Raw genomic sequence first — 13,549 nt, 5'->3', positions numbered from 1 at the left:
AGTCTGACACTATATTGTTCATCAAAATAGTAGCAACAACGTTCTCCTTCGGGACCTTGATATTCCCGGCCATGGGTTCTCAGCCATGGTTTATAGTACCAGGCATGAGTTATATGAGCAGAGCAGACCTTAAATCCAGTCAGAAAGTAGTTGTTTACTCCCACATCATCGATGACACAGTTGCATTGGTGGGCGTGTCTTGCCAGGCTGGTCATTGTTGTAGCTTACTTGGTTTACAGCTAGGTAAGACTGTGATGGCTTTTCTCCCAGGACCCTGCATGGTACCTTCTGACTCTGTGCAACCTAGAGAGTAGAGTGGAAGCTTCCACATCCTGAGACAAAAATGCATGGCGTCTTTAGCAATAGGGTCTTAGACTGTCGTGTTCTGGTGGGCTAACCTAGATCGATGGCAAATTCCTGTATTGTTTTTAAGATCTGGGGATCCCTTTGCTCAGTAATGAAGATGGGGATATCCCACATCTGGTGCTGGGACTTCTGTTTGGTGTCTCTGTCTTTCAGGAGGAACATAATACTAAATCTTTTCAAATATAAGGTAATTCCATTCAAACTCTTAAACGTATTTCTTAGGAAGCTTGTGAAGGAGAAGGTTTCACATGGACTTTCCAGCACCTTCTGTGTTGCTTAGCCTTTCCTTTTCTCCCAGTCCTTTCTCCACTGAAACCTTCCCAATACATTATTTGCCTTTCTTCCTTCATACCAGGTCCTGCTCTCTCCACCTTTTAACAAAGGCTTCTTTTCACAAGCATTCCAAGTTAACCCACAGTAGATAAATATATTCAAAAATGAATTTAGCGTGTGTGAATGCATATGGGTGTTCACGAGTATGTAGAGTCACAAGGCAACTTGAGGAAGTTGGTCTCTCCTACCATGTGAGAGCCAGGGATCTAAAGTAGCTCAACGGACTTGGGAATAAGCACTTTTACCCACTGCACCACCTTGACACTCCAAGAGCAATGACCCATGAATTCACTAATCAATTGACTTTAAGAGTTACTGTCTTCATGACCCAATCAATTCCCAAAACTCTTATTCAAAATACTATTAATAAATGACTTTGAGGATTAAGGTCACTTTGATTTTCCAGTTGCTATGCAACTTAGTAGGGGAACATAGGTTGCGTTTGCCACGTGCTGTCCAGGTTAACGAAAGAATGAGGGGGGCTAAACATCATTCAACTTGGGGGATCTAGTGCTCCTTGCTTTTTAAAGCATGAATCTTAGCATAATTACTAGTTCTTGTTTAGGGTTTCAAAATATTAGGACTTTATTAAAGTTGGTTTAATGTAAACTCAGAAACTAGTTTTCTTTCTCAACTAATTTTGACACATAGTTCCTTTTATTGATCATTTTTTTCACCTAGATGAAATGTAAATTAAATGAAAGAAAGAAACTTATGAGACTTCACATCTGACTATAATCAGTAAGGTACCTATTGGCTAACTAGTACTAATGTGAACACACACAACCTCATGGTTCTATTGTCTTCTCTTGATGTGATAAACGCCATGACAAAAAGCAACTTGGGGACGACAGGTATGGGAGTGCAGCCAGGCAGACAAGGAAGCATGTCAACTGGCCAGTAGAAATGGTTCTTGGGCTGCCAGGAGGCTCAGGCCACCACCAAGCCACCTCACTCTGGGGTTGTCCTGTATGCCTGAGGCATGGAGTCACTGTTGCGCTGTGGCCTCTCATGCTGCTGACCTTGCTAGTGGGAGGAGAGCACCGGCAGCTGCCCATGGGCTGTGTGTGGGTACCGGATACCACTTACCGGCAGTGCGGCCAGCAAGAGCAGCACGGTGTACAATAGCCTGGAGCTCTGGCAGATTGTGCCCCCAATGCATGCTGCCCAACTGGAAGACTACCTTGACTCTGAGCAACCAAAGGTCATCTAAAGGAAGAGTGGATCATTTTCTGAGTTTAGTCTCCTCAAAAGACGTCCACAGTTCCCACTGTGTCTAAAGGCCACATTGGTGTCTTTGATCTGTACTGCTACCAGAGGCCAGGTTGTATTCTATGGTCCCTGTTGCCACTGGAGATCACAGTGATGTCCATGACCCATGCTGCTGCTGGTTGCTATGGGCAGGCAAGTTTCTGCAGCAGTGGTATCAATGACTGCAGATTCATAACTCAGAACGAGAGATGTTGAAGGCTTCTGTGCCACCCACACCCTACCCCCTCACCCACAAAGAAGCAGTCTAGACATGAAGCTATAGAAGAGAGCCCTTAAAGATGTGATAAAAATGCTGAAGTGTAGCTCTTCACAGTTGATAGCTTCGGCAGAGCTATGGGGAGAACTCAGTTTTCTTTGAGGGGCTGCTGCTGGAGTTTGACCATGCTCCAATGAGCATACGGTCAACACAAATTGGACTTGGTGGGTTCTGTGTGTGTGTATGTGGGGGGGAGGTGGATGCAAGTGTGAGAATGAAGACCTGGAAGGAATGGAAACCTAGTATAATCAAGGTGCATTGCATGAAATTCCCAAATAATTAAAAATATTATGTTGGGTGGGAGGAAGCAACTGGGAAAGAAAGGGTTTATTTTGGCTCATAACTCCTGGGTCACAACTCATCACTGAGGGAAGTCAGGGAAATAACTCAAGTCAGGAACCTAGAAGCAGGAACCTAGAAGCAGGAACCAAGGCTGAGACTTTGGAGGAATGCGGCTTACAATTAGATCAAGGCAAAAGCAAAACTCTATAGTGTAAATAACTCAATGCCCGATGCCTAGGAATAACTCCTGATTTCCTGGGCTCCAAAAGTGTTGGATAGCCCCGTTTCTCCAGCTCTGCCGTTTACAGCACATTCCACAACTTGTCTTGCAGGCTCAGATCTACTGATGGAGTAGGATAGTACAGAATAAAGGTCCACAATAGTAATCTCTGCTTCTAACTGCATGAAGCTCTATGGCATCCCAAGGTACAGTCTGCACAGATTCAACTACTATTCATTCATGACAAACCAGCCTAGGGTCAGAAGGACGTCTGTGGACAAATTCAGCCTTCACTTTGAAAGTCATCCATCTGCCAAAATCAAGAGACTCATTCTTCCAGGCTCTGAAAGGCCAGCACTTCTTAGTCATTAGAAAATGTTGATTTAGCAATCTTAGGGACAATTTTCTATTTGCTAAAGTTGTCTACATTTTATACTGATGTTGGCTGCTTAACTTAAAATTCATTTGACGATATTAGTAAACGAGATATTCTCCGTAAGGTTCTCAGAGGACTGAAATTTCCTAAGTGTGTTTTGGGACAGACCGCGAAATGCTCGTTATTTTGCCTCTACCCAGGGACAGCTAGTCCTAGAGAGGGTGCTTCCTATACCCACGGGTGGCAAGAATATTCATGCTGGTGCTATGTGTGCTGAGGTCCAAATGGATGAGGCTCTGTGTCCTCTAGTTCGGCTCTAATCTTCTCTCTCAATCTGTTTGTTGCTTCGTCCAGTTGAGTGGTGTATTTGGCTGATCAGCGCCTTCCATGTTGCCTCTCTGTTTTGTCTCCTATTCTTTGATCTGAGTACTTGTTTCAGAAACCAGCCTTGGCAACTGCCCCACTCTACTGAGTCTGTATCCATCCAGTAAAATGCCTCCAGAATCCCACTACCCCTACCAGAACTGCCCAATATTTCAGGGAATCCTTAGTAATACCTGAAAGAATTTGTGACTCTTCTAGTTATGAGGTGCGAAATGAGCCGAGATGGAAGGTAAGTGGAAGTCCTTTTGACTGGAGAGGCCCAGCAAAGCACTCCTATAAAGATGGAGGTACTTTGCTTAGAAAATAGGGCATACTGATGGAGACAGTTAAAGACCAGTAAGGATTGTTCTATAGTCCTATGCTATTTTTCAAGGAAACCTAAAATTTTGACAATTTATTGAATTCTTATTGTTGTAAAATCTAAATATTCTACATACACATTACTTTACTCAAGATTTTGAATTGGTGCTAAGTAATGGCTTTCTAGAGGCTATAATTTAGTGTGTGCTGGTCTCTTTGAATAGGGGACTACAAAGCATGACACTGTAACCTATGTTCTTGTTTCTTAACTGGGTCTTTTGTCGCTGAGTTGGTTTAGAAATCCATTTCCTTTTCATTGGAAGATTTTTAAAATTCAACTTTTAAACTCTTTCCAGGATGTTAATTATCAGAAATTTAACATTTAAAAAATACTGTAGGAGAAAACACCAGGGAAGATCTATTCACTGTGTCCAGGTGGCTCTGTTTCAAGGGCTTCCAGTTGCTACCCTCACCCTAAAGACAGAAAACAAGAGTGTAAAGAGAATGAAGTAATAACAAGCATTTGCACTGTACCCTTCACCCTGATGCATCTGGCGATTTCCCAAGCCACATCTCTCACCCTTTAATAGCAAAGCCAAATGCATATGCCTAGAGTGTACTTATTCAGAAATCGGAGAAAATTTCCCATCAGCTGAGAGATGCTGAACCCTTTGTGTTACTGTACAACATTGAGCAAAAAAAGAAATTCTTTTGTAAGGCCAGGTTGACTTATTCTTAATAGAAGACAGAAGATGTGAAACACTCAGCTACCTCAAGACAGCAGAGGCATCTCCACGGATCTCCAGCCCTGCCTAGAAATGGGCTTCACATGGCGCAGTGAAAGCACCCTCCCTGGAAGGATCTGAGGTCTGTTTCTGCTGCTCCAACTACATTGCCATGTCTAGTCATTGTTGTGAACTCAGTTTCTTGCCTATAAAATAGGAGACATAGCATCACCCTGGAAGGGCTTATAACAGGAGTAATGAGATGTTCTTTTTAAATTGAAACTGGTCTGAATATTTTGCAGAACACTACGGAGATCTCATTTTTCCAGGTCCTCAGTTAGAAGGGCAAGGAGGGGAGTGGGTGACATTTGCAATGGATTTGAATCTGGGCCTCTCCAGGGTCATAATGAGACTCCAAGCCCTGAGTCTTTCCCTTTGAAGGTTAATGGCATTTTTCCTCCTGTGTGAACTTTGACCTCCTCTGGATGCTTGGGTGCTTCCTTCTGGTTCTTCAGTGTGCTCTTGGAAGAGACAATGCTGAAATGAGTCAGAATGACTCTTCTTTGTGTCCACAGGGATCTCAGAGTTCATTCTCAAAGGTCCTCCTATCTCTAGGCTGGGAGCTAGTCACCTGAATTGCATCCTGGCCCAAGTATTTGAAACATGAGTATAGGATCTTTAAAACAGAAAGGCTTTCTTGCATGCTTTGGTGGGATATTTGAGGACCTCTAGAAATCTTTAGGTCTTAACTGAAATAATGATATTCATCCTACAATTGTACCAGGTAATTACATGACTTAAAAATAGAGACTTAGGGCAAAGCCTTAATACACCAGCCCCTCACCTTTTGGGTACTCTGAGTATATTCATCAACGTTGTGAGAGGCCTCATCCTTCTTTGTAATATAGGAGTCAAGATAACCATTTATGAATGTAATAAAAGCACTAAGTGGCATGTCAGACTTAATATGCCCCTCCGTATGCAGTAGAAACCCCACAGGACAGTTCTTTATGAGCCAGAGAACACATGGAGACAGCCACAAGGAATCAATCAGGCTACAGATGTTTGCCAGAAGTGAAGCCTGCATATTCCTCACTACTCACATGTGACAAACCATGCTTTCTTACAATACCAGTGGGTTGCCTGTCCACAGTGCCTGGCTACTTGAGATGTGAATACGGGGTGTCACCTAAACCCTCTGGCAAAGAGACCCACCCTTTGTTCCTCTTCAACACCTGTTCTGAGACTCTTGCAAGTCTGTGCACAGAGCTGCCTGATTACAAAGCCAACAGAGAGGAAAATGAAGAAGAAAGAGGGAATATGAAGGAAAAAATGAAAGGATTGAATGAAAGAAGGGAAGGAGAGAGAAATGCAGGCAGAGAGAGGGAGCATCTGGACTGTTTCTCAGAGGTGCAGCCATGCCTGGAAGTTTTCAGATGTATGAGTTGACCAGTTCTCTCTATTACTTTGGCTGGTTGGATTTTCTGCTACTCACAACTAAGGAAGATAAAATTCACACTGGCATCTGGACTTTATATGTCCTCAGGAAAGGACAATGGCTGTGTGGTGTGTTGCCAGATCTAAGAAGAGTGCCTGGCACAGGGCAAGTGATTGGGATTATCTATTGATTAATCTTATCTGGGCTTGGTCTCTGTCACACTGCCTCAGTCATCCCTGTCTTTGTTCTGTTCATGCTCTGTTTTCTGTGTTTCAGGTCTCTTCCTTTCTCGGATAAGGTAATTGCTCAGTTCTCTTTAATCCTGAAAATAGAAGCAAGCAAATGACAACATAAAAAACCTTCCTTCATTATGCTGGTTGTTTCTAGCTTCTTGACCTACTTTTCCATCTTGTCTGAGACTTTCTAAGGCATGATATTAACCCATTGTAGCATGACTGCTGTTGCAGCTCTTCCGACACTGTCCCAGTAGTTGGGACATAACTGGGATGAGGCCATGCTCTACCAGCTACTTTTTTTTACTTCCTCCGAGGCCAACTGACTCCCTTCTGCTTAGGCAGCAGGACACTTCTCAGCTTACTAGATCTTAGTTTTAGGATCTTCTGTGTGCCTGTAGTTCATCATGGGATTCCAGGCACATGTTAACATATAATTGAAGGTGTTTGTTTATTTGGTTGTTGCTTCAGACTTTGATGGCACTGTCTTCTCTCTCCTGGGCCTCAGTGATTTTCCTCAAGTGCCCAAACAACATCAATCTTCCATCAGACACCATGTCCAGGGCCTGGAAGAGATTCCATTATGACTTTGAGAATTACAGTTGCTACCTCAGTCTTCCCCCTTTGACTAGTGATCAACTCCTGTCAGGCCAGGCTCTAGGGATAGCTCAGAACTAGAGATATGCTCTGCAGTAGGTCACAGTTAAAAGACAGAGATGTATTTCATTTGACCTAGGCTAGTAGACTGCTACTGCAGGTAGTTTCAGGAGAGAAAGTATGAAAGGGAGTTTGCCACACTGATTTAGGAATTTCTTCGTAGATTAATCCTGGCTATTCTGATCCTCAGAGAAGCCACAGAAGATTCCAGACAGCTAAGTAGGGCTCCAGCCATATGACAAATAGTTGTGTATAAGAAATCCAAGTTATTTAGTCTACATAGGCATAAATGAATCTGCTCATTCTGTTAGCATTAGGAAACATTACAGAATAAACAATGTTCATTTAATTTATCTAGCCATCAAATATTTAGCAAGCACCTCCATTCCACAAACAGTTTATTATCTACATAGAGGCAAAACATGTTGATAAATAGTTTTAATAGAATGTATGGTCTAATAGAAAAACTATATGGGTTTTCCTCTGTGAAACAGCTCCATGGAGCCTTGATAGGTATGAGGTGTGTGTACAACTCGTAAAACACCAGGTCATTTTCTTCTTCAGTGGCCAAACCTGGCTGCATATCAGCATATTGTACAGTAGTTTGGTGTGAAAATACACACACACACACACACACACACACAAATGTACCATGTCTTGATTCTTTATACATACTATCTGACATATTGGGGACTCATATTCTCCAAGGATGTGGCCTTGGTTTGATCATTGATATGATTACAACTTTCTTTCTTTCTTTTTTTTTTTTTTTTGCTTTTCAAGACAGGGTTTCTCTGTATAGCCCTGGATGTCCTGGAACTCACTCTGTAGACCAGGCTGGCCTTGAACTCAGAAATCCACCTGCCTCTGCCTCCCAAGTGCTGAGATTAAAGGTGTGCATCACCACTGTTTGGCTATAACTTGCTTTCATAACTGAACATGAAAAGTCACTGACTACTGATAACATGAAGGGACTGAGCAGGTGGTGGTAGCTCCCTTCATAAAGTGCTTGTCACAGACGTACAACAAGGACATAAATTTGATCTTCAGAACCCATGTAAAACAGCTGGGTTTAGTGACACTCAATTATATTCCCAGTGCTGAAGAATGAGTGACAAACGGAGCCCTCAGACTTCATGGTTGTCCATTATAGCCTAATCAGCAATTCGAAGTTCAGTGAGAAATCTTATCTCAAAAATTAAGGTAGACACCTCTTGAGGAAAGATACTGGAAAGCTTGACCTCTTACTTCAAAATACACACACACACACAAACACACACACACACACCAAATGTACCATGTCTTGATTCTTTATACATACTATCTGACATTATCTTTCGATTATGTTTAGAAAGCCTCATTGGGTAAAGTTAAGCAATCCAGAGCTCTGTTCTGTGAGCTCCAGAGCACTCACCACCAGGCTTCAAGGAAGGTCTGGCCCTCCTCTACTTTCACAGTAATTCTGGTCAGGTATCTCTCTCAACATATCGGTCTCACCCTGCTTCTGACTACATCTCTCATGGATCGTCCTTTCCTGCCTTCCTCTGCCCTTTTAAAACATTCTTTTACTCCTCAATCTTCAATCAGGTTAAATTCTCCCAGGCTGCCAATCTCCTCTTCCTCTTGTCTCCACCTTCCATGGGCTAAGACTTCAGAGATTGTATTGGACTCACAGGGAGAGAGGGAGGGCTGGTGGGGAATCCTGGACACTGTTTTAAGGACAGCTGAATAGCCATTTTAGTTTTCTGTTTGCTTACTTTCTCTCTGTCATTTATTGTCAAAATAAATCCCAGGTTCCAGGAAGTGCACATGGCCATCCTTGGGAGAAATTATCTCCCGGCGGGCCTTTTTCCTGTTGTTTCTTTCTATCCCTCTCTTTGTAATTTCAGGCTGTCTGACAGGTCAAGGGAGTGGAGCAGGAAGGATGATAGAATGTGGTACTAGATGTCCCTTTAAAAGGGCAACAGTTGACTAAGCCTGATAACATGCTGCCATATTGGAACGCAGCATTGGGAACGCAGTTTACCCATAACATGCTGCCATATTGGAATGGGAACGCAGTTTTCCCAGATCTTCTTTCTCTTTCAGAGAAGCAAAGTTTTCACTCTTTGCAACATCCTTCAACTTTAAAATATTTAACGTTGGGCTTGTTAAATATTTCAAAGCTTTATGTGAGCTAATCAATCTGCCTGCATCCACTGCTATGTCTGGCCTTGGGACGGCCATTTGTAACCTCCTCTTTTTTTTCTCCTGGAAATGACCTCATTATGAGCAAAGATTCAACTATTAGCATGCCCTGTGCATGGTGCTGTGAGGCTGTCTGTCCAACTAATGTCTGCAATGAGCTGAGACCATCCCAGCTGCACATTGGACAGCTCTATCAACTCAGATCTGCTTCTCAAACCGAGTCAGGCAGTCCTTCCTTCCCTAATGTGCTCTGAAATCATTCCCTCCAGCATACTTTGCAGCCAGTCTGAATTATCTTCTTGCTAGATTCTTATAACACTCTCAGCATATCTTTTAGGATCCATGCTGCTCCCTGATTCCAGTCTGCTCCAACAAGATGCTGTAAACAAACAAACAAACAAACAAACAAACAAAACAAAAACCCTAGGGATTCTTTCTTATGATTCTGAAGGCTAGATGTCTCAGACTATGGTGTCTGCACTGTTGTACTATGGTATAAACGAGGACATCAAAGGGTAACTCCTGTACATTGGTTCTATCCTTCTACCATGTGCATTCCTGGGATTGAAATTGGTTACCACGCTTGGAGTCCCCACCCTCCATGTGCTGAGCCATCTCAGAAGCCTTCCTGCCCCTTTTATATTTATCATCCTCCAATGGTTCCCAACAATCTGTAGGATGAAGCACACAGTCCCTATATCACTCACTGGCTGCCTCTCATGATAGGACCGAATATCCTTATCACTTCTTCAGGGCTCACTGCTGTGGCTGGACGTTCATTGTAACTCCCTACATACCTAATGGTGTTGACCACTCTTTTCTATTTTTTAAAGTTTTTTTTAATTCGATATTTTATTTATTTACATTTCAGATGCCATACCCATTCCCCATTGCCCCCACTCATTAATCCCCTATCCCATCCTTCCTCCTCTTTTTTTGCCTTTATACTGTTTAAATTCCATGCAAGTATTAAGGTCAGTTCTAGGTTGAGGAACTAGCAATACAATAGATGCAAATAGTCCAGGAACAAGGAAGACAATAAACCCAGATAATCAAAGAGCATGCACGACAATAAACAGAGTCCAGTAATCACTACTGTGATCACTGTTTCTAAGGGCTTATCAATCAAAATATCTGAGCATACTTTCCTGTCCTAGTCCAAAATCATTTTCATGCCTGAAGCCTACTTCTTTGTTCTCACCTAAGATTTAGATTCCTGCCTGAAATTTCTGCTTTGTTCCAGCCCAATGTCAGATTCCTGCCTGCAGTCCCAAAACCTCTCCACATCTCCCCCTTTTTATTGCATAAACCAGACTGAGCCTGTCTTAGGTCATTTCTGACAAGAAAGCCTTCCTTACCCATTGTGGAATATGCATTATCATAAGGAATGCACTTCTGTCTTAGGTTGGTAAGGCTCTGTGCAGATCTTACTCATCCTTGGCTTGCCAGCCTGTTAAATTAATAACTCTGTCTGGGGGTCCGTTTTTAGTTTAAAATTATGTACTTTGGGTGCCAGCCTGTTGATGTAGTTAGAGACAAGCTTTAACATGATGGGCAGGAATAAAATTATTACCAGGACAAGAAGGGCTAGCCTGATCAAGCTATATATGCTATTCCTGAGGTTTGACTAAAATGGAAATATTGACCTCAGGCCATGGATAATTTTATCAGCGTTATCTGCAGCATCAAAACCAAACAGAGCACCATTTTTTAAAATTCATAATCTCACTATGTAAAATTTACACACCCAGAAAGGTGTTAGGATTATGCCAAATACACCACAGGTGTCTTTAAACTTTTTTTTTTTTTTTTGTCTTTTCCAGACAGGGTTTCTATGTGTAAGCTTGGCTGTCCTTGAACTCACTCTGTAGACCAGGCTGGCCTCTGTAGGAGGAGCTAAGGTGGAAGGAGTGAGGAGAGGAAGAGGAAAAAGAAAGAGAAGTGAGAGAGGGCAGAAATGTAGGAGGATGGAGAGCCACGCAGGTATGGAGAGCAGTCTCGGATAACTACTTTTATTTAGGTTAGCTAATTGGGAAACAACTCTCTTTGTATGGGCATATTGTTATTGAGCTTTACCGAACATATAAAGCCTTTGATTAATCTTTAAGCATTAGAATCTCATTTTTCCTACTGAGCCTACATGGATGGCAGGATGGTCTGGGCAATGCCAAGCCTTGCAGAAATAGCATGGGAGATTGGCAGAGCCATCTCCCATGCTGGTGTCTCGTGGGTGGTAGGGCTGGTGCTTCTGGCTGGCCAGTTCTAGCTGTGGTGCGCATGTGGCCAAAGGCCAAGAAACATGGCGGCTGAGCTAGGCAGAGCTATTGCAGCTTAGATAGTTGGCTTGACTAGCGGCCATTTTAAATATTTACTTCAATAGGCCTCAAACTCAGAAATCCACCTTCCTCTGCCTCCCAAGTGCTGGAATTAAAGGTATGTACCACCACTGCCTGACCTAAACTTTTTTCTAATTATAGTGACAATCATTGTAAATTTTAGAAGTAACACTACTCCAATGATATTTGTCATGACACTTGGGATAGCTCCTAACTCTTAAACCCTGAACCTCCTTCAGATAATTTGAATAGGTTATAGAACATCATCCATTGTTCCAGATACCTATATAAATACTATCGTATACTCAATACATTAGTAACATTTTTTTGCTAGATGGTTAACAAAAATAGTTGTCTTAATTCCTTGTGTCAATGCTATTGCAGAAGCAGTGGTGCTAGCAATTAATTAAATTAAAGCTGTTATACCAGCAATAATCAAGCTCTCTAGTCTCTTGCTTCTGCTTAAAGCCTAACCCACTTCTTGCAGCACTTTCAAGCTTTTTTCAGAGAATCAAAGTTTTCTAATACTCAGGACAGTAAGACAAAAGCTGGTTGATAGACCCCCATAACAGACATGCCAGGTTTCAACACACTAACATAACTGGAAATTATACAGTCAATGCAACTTACAATAAATACTGTAGAAGAGACAAAACCAATTTTAGCTTGACAATTAAAAGAGCCTTAAAAACATGCACTAACCCTTGTTTGAAATCTGGATCCTGTCCCAGCTTTATCTCTTGCTATCATAACATTGTAGTGAACTGCTGTTAACTTCCAAATATGTCTCTGAAAATGTCCAGATCCAGCCTTTCAAGTGTAGACTGTTATTTCCAATATTGGATTGATTTCTAGACCAGTACATTATTGAGTCCTAATAGCTGGTCACCTTTAAGAAAAATACAAGAGACATTATAATTTCTCTTTTTGATTCTCTGTCCCACAAGGTCTAAAAACTTGAGGCAAGGCAGCTTGTCCTATCTGGGACATAGGCAAGCAAAGGTGGGTCAGGAACATATACGTCCAATATGCCTCCCCAGTCACCCTGGTCAGGGCACTCAGCAAGCTCACAGGTTGGCATCATTCTTTTTCTCAGCAACAGCATGTCTCATCAATCTTTTTAAAGTTCCATGGGCCTTTTCACAATACCTTGTCCTTGAGGATTATATGGAATGTCCTGTAATAAATTGTTGACAAAAGGTCTCAACTGCTCAACTATAATTGCCAGCTCCATTATGGTTTTTTTTATTGGATATTTTATTTATTTACCTTTCAATGTTATCCCCTCTCCCATTCACCCAAAAACCCCTTATCCCATCCCCTCTCCTCTTACTTCTATGAGGGTATGCCCCAACCCATCCACCCATTCCCGTCTCCCTGCTCTCGAATTCCCTAACACTAGGAAATCCAAACTTTCAGGGACCAAGGCCCGCCTCTTCCATTGATGCCTGACAAGGCCGTCCTCAACTACCTATACAGGTAGAGCCATGAATCCCTCCCTTTGTGTTCCCAAGCTGGAGGTTTAGACCCTGGGATCTCTGGTTTAGTATTTTGATACTCCTTCTAAGAAGGACCAAAGCACCCAAACTTTAGTCTTCTTCTTGAGCTTCATGTGGTCTATGCGCTATATCTTAGCTATTGTGAGCTTTTGGGCTAATATTCACTTATCAGTGAGTGCATACCATGTGTGTTCTTTTGTGATTGGGTTACCTCACTCAGGGTGATATTTTCCAGTTCCATCCATTTGCCTAAGAATGTCATGAACTCATTGTTTTAATAGCTGAGTAGTATTCCATTGTGTAAAGGTGTTGACCACTCTTTGAGACTGGAATGCCCTCCCCCATTGAGAAACTGGGGGGCCCTGCATTCTTTTTTTTTTTTTTTTTTGGTTGTTTTTTTGAGACAGGGTTTCTCCGTGTAGCCCTGGCTGTCCTGGAACTCACTCTGTAGACCAGGCTAGCCTCGAACTCTCGAACTCAGAAACCCGCCTGCCTCTGCCGCCCATGTGCTGGGATTAAAGGCATGCGCCACCACTGCCCGGCAAGGGCCTCTGCATTCTTAAAGCAGAAGGTGCCTGTGTTTTGTAAGGTGTTCCTTGTATTTTTTCCAAAGTAGCTCTGAGCTTTCATCTTTTTTTATTCCTCTGTCTCCTATGATTTTATTTGTTCTCAGTTTTGTTTCGTA

Source organism: Grammomys surdaster, unplaced genomic scaffold (assembly GCF_004785775.1).
Source record: "Grammomys surdaster isolate TR1022 unplaced genomic scaffold, NIH_TR_1.0 125701, whole genome shotgun sequence".
Classification (NCBI taxonomy): Eukaryota; Metazoa; Chordata; class Mammalia; order Rodentia; family Muridae; genus Grammomys; species Grammomys surdaster.
The sequence above is the reverse complement of the archived record's forward strand: the minus strand, read 5'-3'. Positions refer to the sequence as shown.